This window comes from Eutrigla gurnardus (assembly GCF_963514095.1).
Source record: "Eutrigla gurnardus genome assembly, chromosome: 12".
NCBI classification, from domain to species: Eukaryota; Metazoa; Chordata; class Actinopteri; order Perciformes; family Triglidae; genus Eutrigla; species Eutrigla gurnardus.
The window spans coordinates 19,202,942-19,225,749 of record NC_139926.1 but is presented as its reverse complement, the minus strand read 5'-3'; the positions used below and the strand labels follow the sequence as shown (position 1 = coordinate 19,225,749).

The 22,808-nt window shown below is 45.8% G+C and overlaps 1 pseudogene across 1 annotated transcript in view; it reads right to left on the bottom strand.

Annotated features, from left to right (window-relative positions):
- Positions 1 to 1,375: 1,375 nt before the first annotated feature.
- LOC311021499 (myosin-IIIb-like) overlaps positions 1,376 to 22,808 on the bottom strand; it is a 23,212-nt pseudogene continuing 1,779 nt past the window's right edge. The window contains exons 2-12 of the transcript XR_014599311.1: positions 22,407 to 22,484; positions 21,516 to 21,721; positions 18,877 to 18,988; positions 18,621 to 18,783; positions 18,106 to 18,186; positions 16,544 to 16,640; positions 15,279 to 15,333; positions 14,214 to 14,337; positions 2,350 to 2,450; positions 1,926 to 1,972; positions 1,376 to 1,557 (exon numbers count right to left, since the gene is read on the bottom strand). The product of XR_014599311.1 is annotated as a myosin-IIIb-like (transcript). The remainder of the gene's footprint in view (positions 1,558 to 1,925; positions 1,973 to 2,349; positions 2,451 to 14,213; positions 14,338 to 15,278; positions 15,334 to 16,543; positions 16,641 to 18,105; positions 18,187 to 18,620; positions 18,784 to 18,876; positions 18,989 to 21,515; positions 21,722 to 22,406; positions 22,485 to 22,808) is intronic.

Below are 22,808 nucleotides of genomic sequence, written 5' to 3'. Positions count from 1 at the left end.
ACAGGTACATTTTACCAAGTGAGGTTAACATCACTGAATTAGAAGAGAAACACACTGACTGCGAGATGAAGTAAATGTGGAGCAACACTGAAACCACCGTCATGTACTGAGATAAGGAATCTTTATGAAAAAACTAAGGATTTGTTTCTTTTTGTAAGTCACTATGAATGTAATCTAACCATAAAACAAATCATCTCCGTTTGTGTTCACTTCCACTTCTGGCCACCAATCATGGGGACCAAGCCATCGGCTCCGAAACAGCCAGGCGACAACACTGCAAAGCAGCAATGCGTGGAGGGTTAAAAGAGATGTCACAGCTTCACATCCTTTCATATCATTGGGGTTTGAACACATGGACGACAACATCTGGCTCACTAGCTGGAGCGCGATCATAGAACATGAGGAGTTATGGTCAAAGATCTCTAATAAAAGACCAGAAACATGCTTTTCTATTTGAATAACATTCCAGTGTACACAAAGTAGTTATTTCAGGAAAAGCACGACCATAGTGAGTGGTCATAGCCTTTATTTAATAACCTCGGCATAGCGAAGGAATGAACCGCCCTACTCGGCCTCTGATTGGCTAATCTTGATATTCTTAACCAAACCAATCCCAACACTACAGAGGCAGAGTAGCACAGTTCATACACAAGTATTATAGTATTTCTGACTGATGCAATTTGAAGACATTCCTTTTAGCGTCGGGCGTTTGTCATTTGAAGAATCAATCAATAAATAATTAGTAGATACGAGGAGGAGGCTAATCGCTAATCCCCGCCCTGGCACGGAGATTAAACATCTGACGTCAAAAACTGCTGCGCTCAGCGTTTAAGTGTTTCATTGTGACTTTGCAAAAAAACATTTTTCATTTCCAAATCCCTCGTCCCCAGTGCAACATGCGATGGTGTGTTATTTGTGTTACGTGTACTGTCATTAATTAGTTCATTGATGCGCCATCGGTATGATCTCACAGCAGTTTGTAAGACGCATGATCGTTTTCTTACGTTTGCGCGGGCAAAAAAGCCTCTGGAAAAATGACATTTTAATAATATTACAGATTTTTGCCACTTTAAGAGGCACAAGATATTTTTGATTGCAGACGTGTGGAGACCCTCACCTTGCAAGATTTAACATCTCTAACTATAGTTCTGCATTTTGGCTATGAAAGCCAAGCTGAATTTAGATCTTTGTTGACTTATACGCAGGAAATAGCACAACACTGCATTATTTCACTGATGAGTAAGTCCTTCCTTTTCCGACCCCTCTGGATCAACAGCTCAGGGCATCGCCTGTAGGTCGCCTGTTCTGCCCTGCTGCTACTTGCTCCACATACCGCAGCACATCCAACACCGAGGATGGCCTTTGGAGTGTCTGTCTACACGTCTGGTGCGTCCGTCTTACCGGTTGACGTGGTTGTAAGGCTCAGCTCTTGACTGACGAGAGGCCCGCTAGAAACGGTGGGAGGGGGGCGCGGCCGCGTACTCTTCCTCGGGGATCGAGTCCACGGTTGACAGTAATTTGTAGTACTCGTCTTCTCCGTCCAACACTTTGATTTGACTGAAAAAGAAGACAACAAAGTGGCGAGAAACTGTGATCCAGAACAGGCTAGATATTTTGAATAAAAACAATATTTGCAGATACGCCGATGACGCACGTTTTCTTAAGTATCAGAGCCGAACCAGGATGTAATTTATTGTACAAACACAAGTCAGACCTTCAACAATTAAAATTAGCATGCTGACAAAGCCGTAATATGTAACCCCCCTCCCCTCTCTAATGACGCAGAGCAACTGCTCATAAAAAAAGCATGTTATTTTTGGCTCTCCATTTACATTATAAGAAAACAACTCCATTTCTGGATTCTCCTATTCCACAAAGGGCCTGCTCTGTTTAGAGTTGCTGTAAGTAGGAAAGCAGTTATTTACCCAAGTTTTCTCGGCTTCCTCTTGCTCCCCTGGTAATCCAGAGTTCTCTGAGGAAAGGGCCAAGAGCACACAGTCAAAAGATGAGCAGAGAGTCATTAATTTTTAATTCAAAGTGATTTTGTGTTGAATGCGAGCAGATGCTGATAATATCAGAAGTCACAGCATAATTTTTTCTGATCAAAGGGCTAGAGTGAGTCTGATGAAGCATGCATCTTGCTCAGCTTTGATAAACCACATCAATTATTCACCGTGAAGGCAGACATCCTGACATGAAAGCAACAGATAAAGAGCATAAGCACATGTTCAAGACAAGAGGCAGAGAAGCGTGGGGGTGGGGCTCCAGGGTCTGGCACAGGTAGGTTTAATTGTATTATCATGTGGAACCAAAGTCAGACAAAGGCCTTTATCGGCACTTTGAACTCACATTTAGCTGGTTGTAGTACAGGCTGTCTTCGGGGCTGTTGAGCAGCTTGGGCTGCTGGCCCCGCCGGCGAGGAGTTCTCTGCTGCAGCTTCATCACTGGACCTGCAACAGAGGAAAAACGAGGGCAGTGATCCAACCGAGCAAAACAACAACAAGCACCGACATGATACTGATGGTGATGACAGGAGCAGTAAACAGATTCTGCCCTCCACTTTTTAAAACCGTGTGTGACAAAGTGACAGAAAACATATTTTAAATTAACACCGGTTTAGGTTTAAAATTATGTAATTTCATCGATGAGCTGACTCAATAACAGCTAAACGTTACACAAATCCACACACATAAACCACGTCTAATTATATCTGCCACCACAGGTGCACAGCAGACTTCAATTTGCTAAACGGATCCAATGGCGGAGGCAGAGGTGAGAGTGTGGTGCGGTATACAAGAAAAAACCCACAAAAGAGAGGAAAGTAATGACGCCGAGGCTCAGATCAGATCTTCCCATTCCTTCACACTAGAAACCAGACGCCAACCTCCGGTTCTGAAACGTAAAGCCAACGCGGAAGTGCCTTAAACATGCATTATTTCTAAAAGCCAGCAGGGGGCGACTCCTCTGGTTGCAAAATAAATCTACAGGAAAAATGACCCCATTACTCACGGATTTATTACCTCAGTAAATATTGTAAACACGAGTTCATAGTCTCAAACGCTAGCTTCAAAACAGAATTCCCAAAAACCAAGCTGCTGACGCCCAAAAATGCTTCCAAACTGTAGTCCACATATACAGTCTATGATATTAACAAGTGAAAACTAATGTGGAGTCAGTTACAGCTGTAACAACCTTTAGGCTACAGCAGCAATGTTGATGACATTGTAGAGGCGTCATCAGTGACATTAAATTATGGCCCTGTTCCATTTCGGTGGGCCAGGTCCCTGCTATTGTGCATGCTGGCTCACCAAAATGACCATAATTAATTTAATCAATTACACCTGTGTTCACCCTGCTATGTCATATCATATTCCCTCAACAGTACTGGAAAAATGACCATTGTGACGAGTGATGGCACTGAAAAAGTGCACGTTAAAATCTGCTGATAATCTGATTTATTTACAGTATTTCAGACGAGATCTAATAATATCGCGTGGATGTGTGATTGTAAAAATGTAAAAGGTCTGACAAATCATGGATTTGAATCACACTTAAGACAATTTAATCCATTGAGTTTAAGTGGAGGATTTTACTTAATGAATCAAGAACACATTTTTATAACACATGAGCCTTCAGTTAGCCATATAGAATATTGTTGGTTTAGAACTAATTATTAGCCAATGAACCAAACCAGGATCAAGTAGCATGTGTTAATTTATTGCAATTGAAATTAGCCAACATGTTAAAGTAAGTACTGATCGAGAACCAATGCACAACAGTAAAATGCAGCCAGGATTTAGTCAGAAACAGGGATTTAAAATAATCCAAAATATAAGAGCCGGTTTTGCAGCCTTTAGAGGTGCTGGTATGTGGATTTTGTTGTTTTTGGACAGTCTTTCCAGTCTTTTTTATTGGCGTCTAGCATCACTGATAGTTTTGATTTTAATTGTCGAGGCTATAAAGTATCTGCGTCTGATGTGTTTGCTGCCACCTTGATACAATTAACCCTTTAAGTACGATCCTCATCAAGCATATATAACTCGATTTGTGGTGATTTGGATGAAACAGCCCTTTAAAGGGAAGCCACAACCCTTAGCTAGCCCATAAAAAGTAAAAAACACTGAGTCAGCAGATCTACAAGACTCTAGATGTGGATGTCCTCCCTCCTGCAACCAATCACACGAGCTGTTAATCTGTTAAACAGTCGGAGTAAGAAGTCATACACGATTCCCATTTATTGAATCTTCTCAACTCTCTGCTGCTGCTTCTCTTCCAGCAGATGGCCGAATCTTTTGGCAGCGTAACGTTGTTTTCCCAGATTGTTCAAAAACAGCACGCTGAAGGATTAATTATTCATCACACCGTGCAAATGTTATTGGCGACGCGATAACCCGAATTCACACATAACACAATAGTGCCACAGCGCGCGCAGTTTCAACATTTATCGGTTACTTAAGTGAGTTTTAAAGCCGAGACACCTCTACAAGGAAGCATCTATATTTAATGTCTATAACGTTTCATCTTCTTTGCCTACGTTTTTGGGTGAGACAGGACATTTCTTCATCATCTCTCGCTGCCTCGTCTTCTCTACCTTGACTAAAGCTGCATTTGCTTTTTCCATCTTAACACTACTTTGTACTCACTTTGAACAGACCTCATCACATCTCAATCCTATACATCAAAGAGCAACCCCCCCCCCCCTCCTCACACTCTATCCCCCATATTTCCTCGGCTTTCTTGATGTTATTCAAACCAAGCGCAGGTTTACTAAAGTCACACTTTGTAAATGCCCAGAAAGTTCCTGTCAGTTCTGAGATATTAGCCAACTTTGACCGTGAATCTTATCTCCCCCGTGCCTCAGGGCTGCTAACTGTCCACTGTGTGAATCCTTGTCACCCCAGAGTATTAGAGGATATTTGGATGGATGTCATGAGGGAAAAGCAGCACTTCTTCTAGCTTTGTTTGGCTGCATCGGTTTGAATATCACATTGGGATAAACTGCGCTGCTCAGCAGTGTAAGACATGTCGCGATAAAAGAAAACAAACCAGTAGAAATAAAATACATTTAAAGTTAAAGCATGTCGGTATGTAAAACATTGTTCTGCTAATGATGTAGAAATGCATTTATTCCCCTGAAATTGCATCAAAGCACTCAATCACATAATTAATCCATAACTTTCTTGAATGTTTCAAAATCAAACTCAAGAAACATCGATTTTCTTTATCAAAAAAAAAAAAAAAATTGCAACTCTAAAAAAAGTGATTCACAGACTCTTTGTACAGTGGAAGCATGAGAGTATCTGAGTTGCTGTTTGCTGAAGATCCTCTGAACTAACTGTAGTGAAAGTTAAACCTCGTCACTATTATGACTGTCGCCTGTAAATTTGATTCCAGATTAAAAATCTCTCTGCAAGTTGGTGTACACTTCCTTTAAAAAGTAATACAATTCCATAATTCTTATTCATGCAGCAGCATCGCTCTCAGATGGAAGCTCAAAGGAGACTTTATTAAATTGATCATGTAAACTGGATGGATTATTCGCTCCTCCTTGAACCGACACCTTATCGTGGTGGAGGGGTTTGAGCACCTGAATGATCCTAGGAGCTATGTTGTCCGGGGCTTAATGCCCCTGGTAGGGTCTCCCAAGGCAAACAGGTCCTAGGTGACAGGTCAGACTAAGAGCGGTTCAGAAACCCCTTATGAAGAAAAACCATAAAAGGAAGTGTACGTCGCCCGGATTGGCGTCACCGGGGCCCCACCCTGGAGCCAGGCCCGGGGTTGGGGCTCGCAGGCGAGCGTCTGGTGGCCGGGTCTGTGCCCACGGGACCCGGCCGGGCGCAGCCCGAAGGAGCGACGTGGGCCCGCCCTCCTGTAGGCCCACCACCCGCAGGAGGGTCCATAAGGGGCCGGTGCGGTGGGATTTGGGTGGCTGTCCTGGGCGGGTGCCCCGGCGACCCAATCCCCGGACGGTGACTCTAGCCATGGGGACATGGAATGTCACCTCACTGGGGGGGAAAGAGCCTGAGCTAGTGCGGGAGGTAGAGCGCTACCGGCTACAGGTAGTTGGGCTCACCTCCACGCACAGTCTGGGCTCTGGAACCCAACTCCTTGAGAGAGGCTGGACTCTCTTCTACTCTGGAGTTGCCCGCGGTGAAAGGCGCCGAGCTGGTGTGGGCTTGCTTATAGCCCCCCAGCTCAGCCGCCATGTGTTGGAGTTTTCCCCAGTGAACGAGAGGGTCGTCTCCCTGCGCCTTCGGGTCGGGGATAGGTCTCTCACTGTTGTTTCGGCCTACGGGCCAAACGGCAGTGCAGAGTACCCGGCCTTCTTGGAGTCCTTGGGAGGGGTACTTGAGAGTGCTCCAACCGGGGACTCCATTGTTTTACTGGGGGACTTCAACGCTCACGTGGGCAATGACAGTGTTACCTGGAGGGGCGTGATTGGGAGGAACGGCCTCCCCGATCAGAACCCGAGTGGGGTTCTGTTATTGGACTTCTGTGCTAGTCACAGTTTGTCCATAACGAACACCATGTTCAAGCATAAGGGTGTCCATCAGTGCACGTGGCACCAGGACACCCTAGGCCGGAGGTCAATGATCGACTTTATGGTTGTGTCATCTGACCTCCGGCCGTATGTCTTGGACACTCGGGTGAAGAGAGGGGCTGAGCTGTCAACTGATCACCACCTGGTGGTGAGTTGGATCCGCTGGCAGGGGAGGAAGCTGGACAGACTTGGCAGACCTAAACGTGTTGTGAGGGTCTGCTGGGAACATCTGGTGGAACCCCCTGTCAGGGAGGTCTTCAACTCCCACCTCCGGGAGAGCTTTGACCAGATCCCGAGGGAGGCTGGGGACATTGAGTCCGAATGGACCTTGTTCTCTGCTTCCATTGTGGACGCGGCTGTTCGAAGCTGTGGCCGTAAGGTCTCCGGTGCCTGTCGTGGTGGCAATCCCCGAACCCGGTGGTGGACACCGGAAGTAAGGGATGCTGTCAAGCTGAAGAAGGAGTCCTACCGAACCTGGTTGGCTCGGGGGACTCCCGAGGCAGCTGACGGGTACCGGCAGGCCAAGCGTGCTGCAGCGCGGGTAGTCGCTGAAGCAAAGGTTCGGGTCTGGGAAGAGTTCGGGGAGGCCATGGAGGAGGACTATCGGTCGGCCTCGAGGAAATTCTGGCAAACCATCCGGCGCCTCAGGAAGGGGAAGCAGCCCTCCACCAACACTGTTTACGGTGGAGGTGGGGAGCTGCTGACTTCGACTGGGGATATCGTCGGGCGGTGGAAGGAATACTTCGAGGATCTCCTCAACCCCACTGACACGTCTTCCATTGAGGAAGCAGAGGCTGGAGACTCGGAGGTTCATCCACCCATTACCCGGGCTGAAGTCACCGAGGTAGTAAAGAAGCTCCCCGGTGGCAAGGCACCGGGGGTGGATGAGATTCACCCTGAGTACCTCAAGTCTCTGGATGCTGTGGGGCTGTCGTGGCTGACACGTCTCTGCAACATCGCGTGGCAGTCGGGGACAGTGCCTCTGGACTGGCAGACCGGGGTGGTGGTCCCTCTATTCAAAAAGGGGGACCGGAGGGTGTGTTCCAACTATCGGGGGATCACACTTCTCAGCCTCCCCGGGAAAGTCTATTCCAGGGTACTGGAGAGGAAAATTCGGCCGATAGTCGAACCTCAGATTCAGGAGGAACAATGCGGTTTTCGTCCTGGCCGTGGAACACTGGACCAGCTCTATACCCTCTGCAGGGTGCTCGAGGGTTCATGGGAGTTTGCCCAACCAGTCCACATGTGTTTTGTGGACTTGGAGAAGGCATTCGACCGTGTTCCTCGTGGCATTCTGTGGGAGGTACTTCGGGAGTACGGGGTCGGGGGCCCTCTGCTAAGGGCTGTTCGGTCCCTGTATGACCGGAGCAGGAGCTTGGTTCGCATTGCCGGCAGTAAGTCAGACCTGTTTCAGGTGCATGTTGGACTCCGGCAGGGCTGCCCTTTGTCACCGGTCCTGTTCATTATTTTTATGGACAGGATTTCTAGGCGCAGCCGTGGGCCGGAGGGGATCTGGTTCGGGAGCCACTGGATTTCATCCCTGCTTTTTGCAGACGATGTGGTCCTGTTGGCTCCTTCGAGCCAGGACCTCCAGCATGCCCTGGGGCGGTTTGCAGCCGAGTGTGAAGCAGCCGGGATGAGGATTAGCACCTCCAAATCTGAGGCCATGGTTCTCGACCGGAAAAAGGTGGCTTGCTCCCTCCAGGTCGGGGGGGAGTTCCTGCCTCAAGTGGAGGAGTTTAAGTATCTTGGGGTCTTGTTCACGAGTGAGGGAAGGATGGAACGTGAGATTGACAGGCGGATCGGTGCAGCGGCTGCAGTAATGCGGTCGTTGTATCGGTCCGTCGTGGTAAAGAGAGAGCTGAGCCGAAAGGCGAAGCTCTCAATTTACCGGTCAATCTACGTTCCTACCCTCACCTATGGTCATGAACTTTGGGTCATGACCGAAAGAATAAGATCCCGGATACAAGCGGCCGAAATGAGCTTCCTCCGCAGGGTGGCGGGGCGCTCCCTTAGAGATAGGGTGAGGAGCTCCGTCACACGGGAGGAGCTCGGAGTAGAGGCGCTGCTCCTCCACATCGAGAGGAGCCAGTTGAGGTGGCTCGGGCATCTGTACCGGATGCCCCCTGGACGCCTCCCTCGGGAGGTGTTCCAGGCATGCCCCACCGGGAGGAGACCCCGAGGAAGACCCAGGACACGCTGGAGTGACTATGTCACCCGGCTGGCCTGGGAACGCCTTGGGGTCCTCCCGGAGGAGCTGGGGGAAGTGTCCGGGGAGAGGGAAGTCTGGGCGTCCCTGCTCAGGCAGCTGCCCCCGCGACCCGGTCCCGGATAAAGCGGAAGAAAATGGATGGATGGATGGATGGATGGATTATTCATGCAGCAGCATCGCTCTCAGATGGAAGCTCAAAGGAGACTTTATTAAATTGATCATGTAAACTTGAAAATGAACATGTAATTCCAAGATGGAATTATAATTAACGCAAGCATTATATAACTCACAATTCAAATTAAAATGCAATTTTTAATTAAAAAGGAAAATGGCTTAACCTGCTGTACAGCGGACAATGACGTAGTTGTTACATTTATTGAAAAAAATGTGTTTCAAAATCACTTCTGCAATATGAGAACATTGCAATTAGATGTTTTCCTAAAAACGGCTTAGCTGCTGGATCTGCTGCTGTAGATCTGGAGCCCAAACATGACACGCGGGGGGGTTGAGCATCACCATTTATCCGCTCTGACCTGCAGCGATTAGAGCGTGTAGCAGATCAGAGGATGGGTCAGAACTCCCATCTCTGTGCCTCCTGTTTGGGAAATCACTGCCATTTGATCCAGGCCAGCCCCAGAGGAATACTGCTACCGCAGATATATTACAGGCCAGAAGGCTGCCAAACTGGCCTCTGGCAGCGGAGCGTGGCTCGGACCCGGCAGGCAGAGCTGGGAAGGGGTCAGTCAGCAGCTCACACTGGGGGTTTGCTAAATGATCGTGGGTAATGTTTGCTGTTTGGGGTGGGGAGGAATAGTGGTCACCTGGGAAAACAGAGGCAGTTCATACAATATTGATTTCTCCATATCAAAAGAAATCCGAAGCGGAGTTTGCTCTTCTCGGTGAGAAACGTACATATTGTTCATGTTTTGCCTCTCGAGATAAAAAGGGCGAGGATTGTTTTTGAGATAGGTGTTTCTTTCATTTTCAAAGAGCGGCAGATGACTCGTATTACGTCTCTAAATACCACTTTGAAATCCCTTGAAAATCCGAATGCTCCTCAGAAACAACATAAAAGAGTTGCTAAAAGGGATTTTTAGTGGAATAAATTAGAGATGTATCGATTCACCTCCATCGTATCACGTGCTGCGATCACCTGACTTTTCCCAGACCACAGAGAACCACTTGGGCTTTGTTTATTCATATGGAGGGAGCAGAGGCACGAAAAGGCATGGATTATAAGGAAAAATCATCAGCAGGGGCCTTTGATGTCTAAATGAGGCATGTGCAACCCAGACCCTCTCTTTACCTCACAACCGCCTCTTCACACACACACACACACGCATGCATAAACCCAGACACATGCATACAAACGTGTGTGCATGCACGCAGACTAACACACACACACACACACGCACACGCACACGCACACACACACACACACACACACACACACGCACACGCACACGCACACGCACACACACACAGTTGCAAACAAAGACTCCAAACAGATATGTGAATACAAAGAGGATCTCCAGAACTTCTCACAGCTCCTGAGATTTATAACGGCTCTCGTCATCTCGGACGTCATACTTAAATAGCGAACTCATGTGTTTTGAATTATTAAGACCAACTGGTCAAGTCCCGCGGATGATGCTGAGAAGGACTAGTTCCTGCATCTGTTTTCACTAATGGAAGAGGAGGATGTTGTTACTTACAACCAATTTTTCACCCTGAAATCAATCATTTCCCCCCTGACAGCAGATTTTGGAACTTTGACTCCTAAAGAAATGTTTGCGTGGTGGAAAGGAAAATATCTGAACTTTATGAAGGTCATATGTCACATAATACATGTAATTTATAACTGAGTAAAATAAGTAGTGAAGAGGAAGACATGAATGACAAGAAAAAATAGTGTGATCCCTTGCAATAAAAAAATATATAAAACAGCAACAGCAATAGCAAACTAATAAGGTTTTATGTTTGGAAAAACTTTGTTAAACTACATCAAATGAGCCAGTCCACATGTGTGTAATTACAGAGAACTTGGAGTATTATTTTCCACCTCGATTTTATGTCTGAGGAGATTATTCTGTTGGAATTGTGATGATGAGTAGTTTGGAAGTACATCCTGTTAACTACTCCCACTGACATTAAGAGGATTACGTAGGTAGCGTCAGACAGAGGCAACTCCTTCCGTTAAGTTGAGTCTTTCCTATCCCTTCCAAATCTCTGCTGCCGCTACGTCGAGCCTGTAATTTGCCTAAAACTGAAGGCATCCGGTTGAGACGCCGCGATACGCGGAGACGCGCAGATCAATCAAAGGGGCTGCGAGACGACGAGAGGGTGGGAGCGTATTTGTCTGGAGAACACGGAGAGGGTGGACCCGTTTGTCTGGCAGATGCTTGTTGATACGGTGATGCTGATGCTGCTTTGGGAGTGGCGGCGGCGGCGGGGTTTGTGGAGCAGCACCTGGTGGCTGCAAAACCTTCGTGGGAGGACATGTGGGAAGACGTTTAAGAGTCGAGGGAGGGAGAAAAGAGGAAAGTGAGATGTATTGGTGAGTGTGGGTTTGACCTCAGTGTGGGCAAAAAAAAAAAAAAACACACAGCATCCACGTTTCCAATGAGCTCCCCCATCTGCAGCTAGAAAGCCCAGAGAGAGCTCAGGGCTACAAACAAAATCAATTCTTATTGACTGTACCGTGTTATGCACCGAGGGGGAGAAAGCTATCACCAATAAGTCGACACCAACTTCAACTATTTCTCGCAGGATTTTAATTTTCCCCTTCTCTCATCCCCTCCAACGACCAGGTTAACTATCTTCCCAGGCACAGAGGTAATTGGTCCGTGTGTTGTGGCTCCACTTTATCACCGTCTCTCGCTCTTGACATGTATGTTTACCACAACTATAATCTTCAAAAAGCCTGTTAACATAAGTAGCTCAGCTTTCATAAACCATAAAGTCAGCTCTGACTGATCCTCGGCACCATCGTGTTTACCACGCTGAGGAGCATAAGCAGCGCTCTGATGGTATCCGCCGCTCGCTAGCAGGGGCTTTCTCTCCACGCACGCCTCTGTGACTCATTTCCAAACATGTTGTATTAATATTCAGGTTTCGGGAGACAGGTGACGAGAGGTGACATCCTCTTCGAGTTTTGCAGCTTACATGGCTTCGCTGTGTACAGGGAACTTTTTTCCCCCTCTGACAAAACATGGAAATCAAAGGTTGGCGTTGCGGGGATCTGAGAGCGCCTGGAGTACAAAGTGCTTTAACGCTCTCTTCCCACCATAAAATGCAACACTGCGGGTGTTTTGCTATAGTGTGAGACTAGTTCCTATGGCCTGAAAGAGACATCTAAATCATCCAAATCCCTAATCTGCTTTGTTTCACACTTGAAAGAAAAAAGTGCAACACTAGACTTTGTTAAATCACTTAGAAAGGACCCCAACGTCCGTCAAACACACAGAGGTTTCCAGGTCACGCCCCGGTGTTTTGGCATTAATGGGGAGCAGAGTGTGCGAGTCTCTGGAGGGGTGGGGTAATTCAATTTCCATGGCTAATTTTCTGTTTTTCTCCACTGGTGTCCTGAAACACTCCAGGTCGAGGCTCCAGCCCCAGAGAACCGATGCGATCACCAGGGGCGACAGCAGGATGAGACACAGGAAGGAGCCTGGTCTCCAAACATCTGGCGGGGCAAGACTTCCATGACTCGCTCAACCTCGGGATGAAAAAAAAAAAAGGGGCCTCAGATCTGCAGGGATCAAAGTGTGCCCTGGGTGCCTGAGCCACCATGGCCTCCTTCAACATATTCAAATGGGGTTTCCTGAAAGAAGCCGGAGCCACAAGCAGACCTCAGAACATAAACGAGGCAGGAAAAAAAGGGGCGACGATAAATACCTGAAAATCTGTGTGCTCTCCACAAAAAATAAGCCCGTGGTGGAAGGGGAAGAGGATTTTCTTCTTGTCAGGACATTTAAATAGAATATAACTGAGCTGTCAGATATGAAATATTATTCATGTGCCCACAGCTAATTTACTCAGTGCATGGACTCTTCAATTTGCCTAATGACAAAAAAAGAAGTCTTGGATTGTTACACTTACTGCAATAAATGATGATAGAAAATGAGACTTAAGTCAAAAACTTGTACGTTGCATGAAATTGGTGGTTCCCAACCTGGAGGTCAAGAACCCCCAAGCGGGTGCTCAAGATAACGGAACCAGCGCCAAAAAACATTATGTGAAACGATTTGCATTGTAATCTAATTTGTGAATTTTAATTTATTTCTTTATTTCTCTTCATTCTAAAGCACCAACCTGATTTCTTCCTTTTGGTTTCAAGAATTCTTGGTAAAATGATGTATTTACTCACTAAGAGAATTTTTGATAGAAAAATAATCCAAAAGACAAAAGAAAAAGACAAAATAAGTTGTTTTTTTTAGATGTTTTAATCCTACATCTTCCCTTTAGGTACCCCTTTAGGTCCCTGGGTGTCAAACTACAAAGAAATAATAAAAACAACAACATAATTCAGCCGTTGGTTCAAAACTCTGTGTTAGAAAATGACTGGAAGCTCCATTGACACAAAACAAAACAAAACAATTCTTTTGAGCAAAGTGCCCTCACCCTGACATCTACCGCAACGTCTCCCTCCATAATTACTCTGACATTATAAATTCATCAAACACTCCTCCCTTCAGCAGCAGTGATGCCTGGGAGCGGGGGGTCACCTGTATGCAGCATTACAGAATTAGCCGCTATCTAACCCAGACCTGCTGTGGCGTGCTGACACTAATCCGGGGCCCGCTGGAGAGCCCTGTCTGTGTTACATTATCATGTCTAATCCCCGTAATCTCTCAGCCGCGCTGCTAAACGCTATTTCACCTCCGTCTCTTACCTCATACCCCTCTAATAACATTAATGAAGGGACGGGCCCCTATTACCCAGGCTACCGCAGCGGTGGGCTGGGTGACGGCCGTAATCGGAGGCCCCCCGCGCAGCCACCCACTCAGCCTTCCAGGCAGCGGGAATTAATGTGATTCAACGCCCGGGGCAGAAAGCAATCCAAACATATGTTCAACAAATCAGGGTTTGTGTATTTTCTTGTCACCGTTGCTGTGCAGGTCTATTAGAGTCATTGATGAGATCCTTAGTGAAGGGCTCGCCGTGCGGGAGAATGAACGCTTTGAAGTACTCGTGCCACTTCCAAAGCCCCCCCACCTGCCACGAGACATTTATGACGAGCTGACCCGCGTTATTAAAATACTGAAGGAATGAACGCCCGTAATGCTTTCTTGCGTTTTCCCCCCGCTGTCAACAAAGAATAGCAGCAGAGGATTGGCTGGGATGAAAGGTTGAAAAGGGGCCCCCCGTATTAAAAATGGCACTTTATCCATTAAGGCGGGATTTCTGCTGTCTCTTTGCGTAATTACCTGAACCCGCCAGCTCTGTGCTCGGGCTTACCTTGTTTACACTGCATGTCTCGCAGTCTGGCTGTCTCCCTGCAAGGCTTCGTCGCACTGTCTTCAGCTCTGCCTTTGTCTCTCTTGATGTCTTTCACTTGTCTGTCTCGGCTGTCGAGGCCAACCTTGAGAGGAGGAGGAGGAGGGGGTGTAAACACACCCAGAAGAGCAATGTCAATGAACGCAGCAGATAAATAGACACAAGTTAAAAGCAAGCGCCCTAATGTGTGTGTTTGTGTGTGTGTTTTCTCTCCTTTTTTTTCCAATTTAGTCATGTAGACACTGTATTCATTTATTTACAATTTACAATTTGGCACTCATATAACTCAAACCCATTAATGTGCTTTGCAATGTTAATCAAATGCTAATGCAATTGCATATCCCCCTTTACGAGCCCTACCTCCTAGCAAACAGCACCACACTGACTTAATTGTGAGGGTGAAAAAACAGCTCATACAGACTTCCTCTCATATTTAATTTTATCTTTGAATAAAAGAGCTATAGGAAAGTATTAATCTGCTTAACATTTCTAAGTACATCCTCCAAAGGATTTTGCTTTTTTTAATCTTACATATGCTCAGCAGAGTTACTGGCAAAAACTGTACATTTTCCTCATTTCATCCTTTCAACATCAAATGGTGAGCAGCAAAAATTGGATCAGACTTCAAAGACTGTGATGTGCTCCAAGTCACGGAGTGGCTCTTCTATTTCACATATTGAATCCGAGCAGGATATCAAAGTGCTACGAAAGAACCTCAGGTCTTTACTAAAAAAGGGGTCTAACATCTGTAGAAAGAGGAGCGCAAAGACAAATCACCTCGGGGAAGAGCGAGCATTTATTCTCAGCCGTGAATTTCCAGCCTTTTGATTCTCTCGTTCCCGTACCACCCTGTCTTCTCCGCTGAGATGAAGGTTGGAGCAAGAGAACTCTTTTGTCTCAAGGACTCAAAAAAAAAAATTCCCAAAGAATAATCTGGGTTAAAGCTGCTTTGTAGAGGAGCAGCATTTTACATACACGGCTAAAGCCACGGCAGGAGAAAATGCTCATTTATATTCGGTTACTTACATTTCCCCTATGTATGTCATCCATGTGTGCCTCTTTGCTCTCTGGGCTGATAGACCTGTGAAAGCAAGGAGCAACATCTAACTGAAATGAACTATTCTTAGCATCCGGTCATGACATAGAAATGCAGAGCTGAGTAAATATTCGTCTCTTGTTTAATGTCAAAAGCTCCGGTTTATAATTATGCAATTTGCAAGAGCAAGACATGTTTCTGTGCTGCATTATTAAAAAAAAACAAATGAGACAACAATGCTTGCATGCCAGTTGCGTTCATGCTTTGGGTCTAGAAAAACAAAAAATCCAGTTTGGACTCGCAGGGCTCCGTTATTTGGACGCAAACGCAGAATCCAAGCGTGGCGGAGAGGAGGGATATCAAAAGGGAAAAGAACAGCATGTAGGTGATAACATAGATCTTACAGGAGGAAAATGGGCCAGATCATGTCAAAATAAATCTATATGGAGAGATTCCAACACTGATTAAACAGAATTGTTAAGTGGAGGTTTGAAGTTTTTCTCACCAAGGAATATGATTGTAAACACGGAGAGAAAAATCCCAGATGAGGCTCCGCATCGGTTGGAGTATACAACAAGCATAACATTTTCAGATGTGTAAATCTAGTATTTTGGAGCTTGGAGTCTGGAGAGAGTTGCATGGCGTTGACCAAACGTCACCCTGGATTTGAACGAGATTTCTCAGAAGCGTGACTTGTTTGACGATGCGCCCTGACAGGGAACGTTGTTGGGTTTTTTTTGTCGTCATTGTTATTTTCTTGTTCCCCAAACTCTCTTTGATACATTTTTAGCACGAAATCTCAAACCAAACATGGGGGAATTTGTAATAACTGATAATGTGTTGAGTCGAAAGCCGCCATCGGCACCGCGTGTGCTGCCGTTCAGTCGGTGGCTGCTCTCCTGGCTGCCGCATACTTTGGTAATGACTGGCCTGCCCATATGCTGAATAAACACCAAGTCTTCAGCTCGTACATCTGGAGGCCAGCGCAAACACCCAACCCCATTTGTGGTCAGACAAGTGTGCTATCTTGGTGGAAAGATATTTATTACGTTTATAAAACTGAAAGAGGCGGCGCTTAAGGGAGGAGCTTTTCTCTGCTGCCTAAAACAACAGTGCATTACAGTGCAAGAGGAGTCCAGCAGGGCTAAATATGAGTGACGGGTACTTATGGTGGTCATAACAGCGGCCTGTTGTCTGTGCTGTAAAAATACACAATAAAGACAAAACAAAAAGCGATGAAGGACAAGAAGCTCACCCTGAACGCTCCTCGTTGGTGGTCTTCACTCCAGCCTCAGGGTGACATGGGGTCCCCGGGGGTCCGTGGTCCCGACGCACCTGATGGCCCCTGTAAGCTGTACAGGATATGATGTCACACGTGGGCGGATAACGGTCAGAAGACCACCTTCCTCTCTCTGTCACTCATCTCAACAACGTGCATATCGTTTACCGAGGCATTTATCGAATTAACACAATTCCCAACAATTTATTGAAGTACTAACACTACCTTTGACATGTTTATCGTCCATATAAGGAGTGTAGAGTAACAGTGGGATGATTGTTGTGAGTGTTGGGACCCACCGTGTTCGGACGGACGGTAAAACGGAGCCCGCTGACTTACCCCGTCAACGGGGCTTTGTGTGTTTTTCTTGTAAAATTATATGCGCAGGAAAATAAAGCTTGAGTACATTGTTGAGCCACGGTTGTATTTTGCATGGTCTAATCTGATCGATGGTGAGTGTGTCCCCTGGGGCCCCGCTGAGATCTGAGGAGCCACCACGCTCATGCATTTGAAAGGCATCTGTTTATTTTCAGAATGCAAATGCGGCCCACCTCAAAGGCTATAAGCTGCGGAGAACACACAATGTGAATGTGCTGGAGTGCTCCGCCGGGGGGCTGAGGCCCCACTTATGTCAGGTTCAGGTCCCCCCCCCCCCCCCCCCCCCCCACCACCACCCCCCCCACCCCAAAGCCCAGCGGCCACACACAAACACACTTCTCTAAAGAGAAAGACAGCGGCGACAGAGAGGCTTTCTCACACCAAAAACCGTGTTTACCCATTCTGCAGCGTTATTTACAAGGGGTTTAATGGAGGACATTTACACAAGGTGTGCAGGCGACTGAGATGCTCCATGTGCCAGATGAGGGCAGCCCTTAGGAGAGCTGGGGGGGGAACAGTGCCAAATCTCCTCCCCCTGCCCTCCTCTCCCCTGCCCCTTTTGGCACCCTCTCTTGTCCTCAAGTGAGAGGCTCCAAGGAGGGGGTAGGGTGGGGATGTGGGGGGGGGGGGGGGGGGGGGGACCCGGGAAGGTTAATGTGCCCACTTTGATCTTCGTCAAGGCACACTGAGTAAGAATTAATTTACATTTCAGATGAAAAGGTTGACAGTATAAAAAGGCATCTTGTTTCTGGTATGTGAGAGCTGTGTAATAGGCCAGGAATTTGAGAGAGGAAGTCGTGAGGAAACAGAAGGGATAAGCCCCTCTCTTGCCTTTACTGGGAAAGAGATGAAAGGAAAAAAAGGATCTCAGTATGCACTGTTCTTCTGAAACATGGGGACCAAATGCTGCCCAAACTTTCAAAAGCTTTTCTCTTTATGCATTATTAATTAATTATTACTGTTTCGCAGGCCACTCGTCGAGATCAAAAAGGTGTTTCACAAAGACGTGAGGTTTTCAGGCCTTTATCCCCGTCTCCCTTTAGAAAACGGGGGTTGACAAAAGTGGCCGCGTATTTCCACCGGACACGGGAGAAAATCGCAAAAGGTCTGCACTTGAATATACGAAGAACTCGAGGAGAAAAATGTAAACATTTCTTTACCTGACTGAATGCGGACGGCGGCCTCTGCCCGCTCCTTTTTTTCTTGCTTGAGCTTCTGCCGAGCAGCGTGGCCCCTCCAGGCTAGAGGAAGAGAGAGAGAGGCAGTGTGTGTGTGTGTGTGTGTGTGTGTGTGTGTGTGTGTGTGTGTGTGTGTGTGCAGGAGATTGCTGACCTGCCTCTGTGAAACAAAATAGACTGCACATACTACACAAGATCCCACTTCAAAACACTGCTAAACCAGGTGGCAGAGGGATGGATCCCTTTGAACTCTCTGAGGTCTTATTGTCTGCTCTGAAGCATTGCTCTTAACCCTCGTAGGTCAAGCTGTGGTTATCAAACTCATCTCTTTCATGGAGACTCACCGGTGCATAATGAACCAGAGGTCATTAAGGAACCAGCAGTCAGATTTGCACCTGTTTCATCATTACTCGATAGAAAGAATGGGATTTTTCACATTTGCATATTTTTTTAAAGTTTGAATCATTTTGCTCTGTTTGCTATTAATAGCAGCGTACCTGACTGGATGATGACGGCCCCGCGGTTTCTCTTCTGTTTCACTCTTCGGTAACGTCGGGCTCCCAGCCAGCCTTTAGTGAAAGCTTGGATCACCACCACCCGAGCTATCACCTCCCTCAGCAGCAGGTTCAGCTGCTCCACATGGTAGTACCTCAGGAAAACCTAGAAGTTAGAATATCCCAGATGTGCTGATTATAGGTCACATGTACAGAACAAACACAGATTTCTTTATTGTTTTATTTCTAATCACACCACCTTTGTCTGCCCCAGCACCCAGGCTTCCAGCTTGGCCCGCTCCAGTACGGCAACGACGTTCTCTTTGCTGGTTTTGGGCATCTGGTGAGCCCGAAACGCAAGGTAGTAATATCTACGAGAGCAGGCAGAAGGGAAGACATTTAAATATTTGATCTAGTGAAGTTTGGAGCTTCAAGAGCAGCGTTGAGTTGTAGCCAATATGGTGCAATCAAGATTTTATGATCAGATCAATACTTAAAAAGAAACCCTGTTAGCGTTAACATTTTGGGAGGGAGAAAGGATATTTAATCACTGTGTAAGGATAATATTTCAAGTGTTAATTAGGGCTGAAATTCTTACACTACTTACATTCATATGACTTTATCAACTAATCGATTAGTTTCTCCACAAAGAATCACACAAATGCACCATCTGTGTTTCCCAGAGAAATGCTCATAAGTTTCTTGGAAATAAGTCATTCAGCACGAAAACAAGGTAATCAACTGAATCAATCTTAGTCCGAGTCCAATGACCGATAAGTCGACTAATCAAGGGGGGTCATTTTCAATTTTCATACACATATTTTGGTGGAAATTGATCCGTAAAACACAAAGAAGCAGTGTCGAGAACAATGCACTTCATTGTGAAAAAGAAAAGCTAGACATCAGTATGTAAAATACTGCTTGTTGCCAGGAAAACACAATTCATGAATTCCACATGTATCTAAAAATATGTTCATTCACTGTCTTGCCTGCAGTTAAATGTGAAGACTGATATCACTCTCATGTGTGTCTGGCAAATATTACACTACAGCCAGCCGCCTGTTAGCATAGCTTAGCATAACGGCTAGAAAACAGGAGGAAGCGGCTCGCCTGCTTCTAACGACGTTAACCGAACACCTCTAAAGAATTCACGCGTTATATCATGTTTGAATAACAAATAGATACATTTTTATCTAACTCTAAGCAGGAAAGTGATACGAGCAGACTACTTGTTTTAAATTCACACTACTAGATTTGTACACTTTTGTTTCATTTAGAAAAATGGGAACAGGTGAATAATCTGAAAGATATCTACAAGTATTTTGGTCACACAGTCGATCCCATAACTTTTAAACATTAAACTCCTCTTCAGTAACTGACCACGTTGTAATTTAACCCACCATTGGTCAAGAAGATATATTCCAACACCGTCGCATCATCGTAGCTGCAGAATCGCCTGTTCAGTCGGAGCAGAAAACTGAGCCGGATTGAGACATGAGTTTTCAACAGAGGCCCTTTTGTTGGAGCTCTTTTCAAACGGATCACGGTCTCCGATTTCAGCGGCCACAGAAGATGGCCGTCAGCCCGCGCCTATCACAACCCCGCTGCATGTTTATCGCACACATTGTCTGGATCCGTCCACTGATCCTCTTGTTGTAGTTTACAAAATACCGGCCTGGGACAAAGTGGCTCTGACTGTTTGCTCGGGGACACCGAGGCTCCGAAAACAAGACCGGTTCATCTCTTGTGTTCTGGCATTGGTCAAAAAGAAGAACAACAAGAAGAAGAAGAAAAACTTCTTTGAACTCCCCTCCCCGCCTCAGTCTACAGCCTTTCATTCTAATTCCTGTTGATACCTGTTATTTCTTTGATGGTAAATACAAAGCACTGCTTGGCAACATCAGACGAGCCTTTGATATGAGAGCACACATTTAAATCAGTTTCCACTAAAGGTGCAGTTTAGCAGTTCAGGTCTGTCTGCATGAGTCCTGCCTGGCTCAGGTAGGATCATATGGATTCAATAGCCAGGTTAAAATGTAGTCTGAAGTGTTAATACACCCTCGTATTCACACACACTTGCTTTTTGATGGTTTTTCAATTGTTCATTTATTTTTTTAATATTGGGTGCAAAAGCAAAAACATGTGGTCATTCAAGTTTTAGGTCACCAAAATTAAGCACAATTTAAAGCTTCCCTAAAGCAGCGAGACTAACCAGCCATCTCAAAGTTGTTTTCCCTACAGGCCACAAGCCCAAGTTAATTAAATTCTATATCATCTTAAAGTCCTCACATTAGGAGGTGGCCAGAATATTTTTCAAAGGAAAACTGATCAAAGTTTCCATGCATTTTCCCAAAGAAGTTTCAAGTATTTGTATCTTTTTTCTGACGTGTAGGTTCATTTTTTTTCCTTCAGGAGTGCGTATCACTAACAGTTAGCATATCCTGTCCCACATCTTATAAACAACAACACCCCCCCTTACATAAAGTCCCCCCTAATGATGAAATCCTATTTTAATTGTGTTCTAATGTAATACCAATGGGACACTGAGACCACGTTTGAGCTTTTCCAGGTCACCGAGTTTAAGAACAAACTCTTTATGAATAGTAAAAGGAAATCCATTAAAATGCATCACCCTTTATAATCACAGTTCCTCCCTATTTGAATTTTAGCCATATTTTCCAGTCTGTGTGCACCGAGTTAAAAGAGCTGTATGATTTTGTCTTGCACTATCACTAATGACTGCCAATTAGTCAGCCTCTTGCTCTGCTTAACTTGTACCCCTACCTAATTAACGAACCCATGTTTTCGTGTGATGCGGAGCACGGCTCACTTGTTCTGCACCATCTCTGGGGTTGTGTTCAGCGTGGAGGTGCTGCCTGACTCGACAGCGCTCCTTACCTGTTGACGAACTCTTCAAACAGGATGCGGTGGGAGTAGCCTTGGCGACGGATGTTCACCGTCTCCAGGATCCCGGTGTAGCGCAGCTGCAACATCACCCGCTCCTTGCAGAAGCACAACGCCTTCCTGTCATCGTTGGGTTTGATGCAGCGCACAAAGTGCGGCTGACCCACCACCATCTTAGACAGCAGGTCCATCAGGGAGTACTGCAGACACAATGAGAATGAGCAGCTCTCATTAGAATGATCATCATCACAGTCTGGGCGAAGTTCAGTCCATTGCTACAACATTCTCATATAACAAACATAAATGGCCACATTAGGAAACAATTTTTTTTTTAATAATTGCAATTGTTTTTTATTACCAATGTTTAAAAATGTGCTTTGTTTTTTTGCCTTGGGGCAGCATATACTGTATAATCATGTCATCACTATATAAAGTTCTGAAGCTATTGCAGCAGACACAGATCAACAATCGCAATCATTTTGAGAAGTGTTTCTGACAAAAGTAAGCCTAATATTTTCTCTCCTTTTAGCTCTGTTTTGGTCTCCACCAGCTCCCGAAGGGAAACAGCTAGTTGTTTCAATATTCATTTATTCGTTTTGAACCATTTCCATGTCATTTTTTATAAGTGAGCAAGAAATACTTCTCCCAGAGTGGTACTCGATACAAGAAATTTAGTAGTCGGTACCAGTACCCGAGAAATTCTGCGTTTCTATATTGTTGTGAAAACGTCAACAAACATTTTTACATTTTTATTCGAGTTTCTTGCCCAGAACTACATTTTACGAGTTTACATTTGAACACATCACGATAAGTTATAAGTCCCCAATTACTATTTTTTACTCACATTTAAGCAGCATTAAGGTTTAAAAACAAAAAAAGACCTACACGGAAATATGAGGCGACAGTCTGTCTCCTCATGTTGGTGGTCTCTTCCGGGTGACGCATCATCTCCATGGTGTCCACCTGAACACAGACATTCACAGTGAACCCGCTGCATTCATAACAGGCCAACAGAAACGCTGCAAAAAGCAGCGGATTGGAATGAGATTCAGTGTGTTTGCAACCTGACATTGTTGGTGGGCCCTGTAGAGATAAAGGTATTATTACAGCAGGTCTCCTTCCTCTAAATGGGCCAGTTGGGAACACACAGCTGTACTAACCGCGCCGTCCGTATAACATAGCCCCATAAACACTTAAAGCTAACAATCTAGAGGATAATTCCGCACTGCTGTGGGGCATGGGAAAATTGCAGAGCATTCTGAGTAATGAGACCAGCCGTCACCGAGC